Below are 3,898 nucleotides of genomic sequence, written 5' to 3' on the forward strand. Positions count from 1 at the left end.
CATTTTTTCAAATAAAATGACATGTTTCAATAATAAAAATATACTTGAAATTATAAATAAATTTATCCTATCAAATCAAACTAATTTTTAGCAAAAACTAAATAATATTATCCAAATGTTTAACAAGACAATATCACAACAAAAATCTCATAATATGACACAATAAAATAATCCAAACTCCTAATACATAACAAAATAAAAATTGCCTAGTTCTTCAAAAAGAATCTCCATTTTCTCAAACCTATACCTTATATTTTTTAATAAAAATATAGAAAACAAAATTAAATTGTATATAATTTTTGTGTGGAGAACGAGAACGAACAGCTAGAGCTAGTACATGATTGATGCCATCATATCGACAATCAAACCAATTGGGTATTCCTCATCATCTCTTTCTTTAAAAATTAAAAAACAAAAACCTAGCCAATTTAGTTTGATTACAAACCAATATCAGCAATCAAACCAGTATGGATTTTGACAAGCATAAAGAAGCAGTGTTGTTAACCAGCCAAATGCCCACACAAAATTACAAAAACAATGACACACATAGCCTCAGACTCGTACCTCATTAAAAAAAAAATTATATTATGTTCATGATGAAAAGTAAGTTGAGAAAGATGTATAAATCATGAATGAAATTAGTAATTCAAATAGTATATAAATTTGTTTCTAATAAAGACAAAAAAATAAATAAATAAAACGTTAAAATTGGTACCTTATTTCCAACTTTGCTAGAGAGAAAAAAGAGGTAGAGCCACCTTAGGTAGAATAAAATAAGCTGATGATATTTTTGTTTAAAAAGTAGGGTTTTAGGGTATAAAAAAATGGGCGGGGTGGATCTAAAAAGTATAAACCCATCTCCACCCTGCCCTGTGGTGCGGGTCTTAAATCCCGCTCCATCCCCGCCCCACTACCTTTGTGGGCCGGGAAAAACCCACACGGGGTGAAGCGGGGAGGGGCGGGTCAAGCGGGGTGGGGCAAAATTGTCATCCCTAATGTCATCAAACAACCGTGTATCTTTTGTGCAATGATCACTCTACAAGTATAAGTGTTTGTGGGGTGTGAGAAGAAAGGGACGGGGTTCAAGTCTCCAAGAGAGAGTTTCACACACATATACACTTAAATTAGATTAGAGTATAATTTTTATCTTGTATAAAAAAAATAGTTATGTTATTAACAAAATATTTACATTTCAAGTTTTTGTGATCTAAAATTATGCATAAAAAATAAGTTTATTTATCGAATAATAAATAATATCTTGTTTGAATGAGATTTGACATGTGTTAAGAATATTAAAAAAATGTGATCAAATAGTTAAATTTTCAAAATTCACATATAATAAAAAGACATATAAGAACTAAGAATTTATTTTTTTCTTCGTCCATAGACTGAAAATTTTATGAAAAAAGAGAAAAAAATTATTAGATATTTTTAAAAAAACACATTAATAAGATTTACCATCAATATAAAGAGAGAAAGTATCATGTTATTGTATTAATAGCAATCTTAATAATTACTGTCTTCATTGCGGGTGTGAGGAAGTTTCTCCCCATCAATTTGGAAGAACACCCATTCAAAAGTAAATCTTCTGTTAAGGGGGAACCACATACAATTAACAGAGAAGATTGTACTTTAAAAAAATGATTTTACTTGATCATTTATGACATGTGTCAACAACCCAAAAAAAGAGAGAGAAAATGAAAAGGAGAAAGAAAAAAAAATGGGCTCTGTTTTTGCTTGCCCATAATGATAATAATAATAAAACAATGAGAATAACATTGTTGTTTTGAGCTGAGCAACAATCAATGTCAAATCTTTGATAGTGGGCTTGGAAGGGTGCTGGACTCCAAGTTGGCTCACCAGCCCATGATCCACTCCATATGGTCGCCTCTATTTGCATTGCTTGTACCGGGTAACCCACTCCAATATTTGCATTATTCTTGAACACTCTTATGGGAGCACCATTCACAAACCACCTATATATAAACTTCAATGTTAAAAAATAAAGATTAAATTTAGTAAGGATGTGATGCAAAACTCAAGTTTTACCTCTCCAATTCTAACATATTACATTATCATATTGCATATTAAAGAATAGATACAACACTTAATTGATTTTAATACTCATTTGAAAATCTAACTTAATTAGGAGTTTATTAAAATGTTATTATATGTAGTAGGATGGATTGAGTTTTAAGTAAAAAGTTGATGTGACAATCTTTTATTAAATGATTTAAAACATGAGTTTTACACCCTATTCTTACCGAATGCGAACTCTAGAAAATATTGTCATGAATAAACAAATAAAAGAAAAAAAATACTCTTACACTCATTTATATCATTTATTTTACATCAATATTCACAATTAATACAAGAATATTCTCATTGTAAAAATATCCATCATGGACATAAAAAAGTAAATACTAAAAAATGAGTGTAAGAGTAAAAAGAGGGGAGAGATGTTATTCATACACCACTTGATGTTGGTTCCAAAGTAACTGGTAACCATGAAAGTCTTCCGTTGGATCAGACCAAAGAGAGATTCTTTCCTCCCTATCACCTCGACCATTTGTAAACACATTTGTGTGCAACAAAAAAGGTTGTGTCTTCTTAGTACCCAAAAACTCAAAATCGAGCTCGTCGTGGTTTTCTGTATGTGATCTTAGCTGCCATAAACCCACACCAGTATTAGGATCATATATTGCATGNTATTTTTTGTGTTATATTTTGTGCTCCGCTAATTATGGTAGGTCATGTGTCTAATTTTTTTTTTTTTTTTAAATTATTTTATAAGGAAAGTAAAAAAAAAAAATACATTGTAAGTTATGATCGATAGAATACAAAGTAATAAACTAGCTCATAAATTATAAAAAAGTGGACACGATTCTGTTTAAGTTTTTCCTGCTCTATGTTTGGAGCTTTCCTTTTCAGGAAGCAAGGTGTTTGCTATATAAACACAACACAATAGTAAAAGACACAAACCACACATAACCTAGATTTCTTTCCCTTGATTACACACATACTCGCACTTTGTTCAGGGATTCATTAGTGCTTTGTCTTTTACAATTCTGCTTGTTGCTTCTGCTGGGGATGCTAGTGCTGCCGAGGATGTTCCTTGGTCACAAAAACTATGTCATCTTGTACGGACAAGAACATATCCAGCTTCTTAACCAAGAGAAGAGTGTCAAATTTCTATTTACCAAATTGAATTCATTTTATAATTGTTCCTCATTAATTTGTGCATGCACTTGTATATGTGTCTGTGATGTTAACTGAGTTTGTGTTATTTGCATCATTATGATTTTATAAGCGTGGTGATGCTCACGTGATAATCCCATGCTTACCTTAAATGTTTTTTTTTCCATGTGTGTGCAGAGCACAAAATATAACACAAAAAATAAAACAATGGATATGTATTTATAAATTTTCTTTTCTTTTCTTTTTTTAAGAAAGGGTAATTAGGATTGGATAAAATCATGCTAAAGAACTGGAAAGAGATCCTATGAAAGATCCTTCATCCATACAAATAAATTGTGATTTAATAAAGACCTCTGGGCTAAGATACGAGTTATAGCATTGTTTTGGCTTTTTACCTGTAAAAAACTGAAACAAAATAAATTATGTGCCTATTAATGTGTGTAACCCGACATCATATGACCAATCTTTTATCATATTTAGTTATTTACAACTCACAATTTACATTAAGATAAAAACACTTTCTCACTATTGCAAATTTCTGTAATTTTGAGGCCTCTCTATTGCCTTATTCTTTTCTTTTTTATTTAGTAAAAATATTTTTTTGATTAAATTAATTATTTAGTAACAATATAATCCAAATTAAGACAATACGAAAACACATGACTAGTAGTCTAGTATCCAACTTCACTAAAGGAAAAAT

The 3,898-nt window shown here is 30.3% G+C and overlaps 1 pseudogene; it reads right to left on the reverse strand.

Moving 5' to 3' along the window:
• Positions 1 to 314: 314 nt before the first annotated feature.
• LOC136070287 (small nucleolar RNA Z102/R77) lies at positions 315 to 396 on the reverse strand (annotated as a pseudogene).
• Between the last annotated feature and the right edge of the window lie 3,502 nt (positions 397 to 3,898).

Source organism: Quercus suber, unplaced genomic scaffold (genome assembly GCF_002906115.3).
Source record: "Quercus suber isolate HL8 unplaced genomic scaffold, Cork oak 2.0 scaffold_223, whole genome shotgun sequence".
In the NCBI taxonomy this organism is placed as follows: domain Eukaryota; kingdom Viridiplantae; phylum Streptophyta; class Magnoliopsida; order Fagales; family Fagaceae; genus Quercus; species Quercus suber.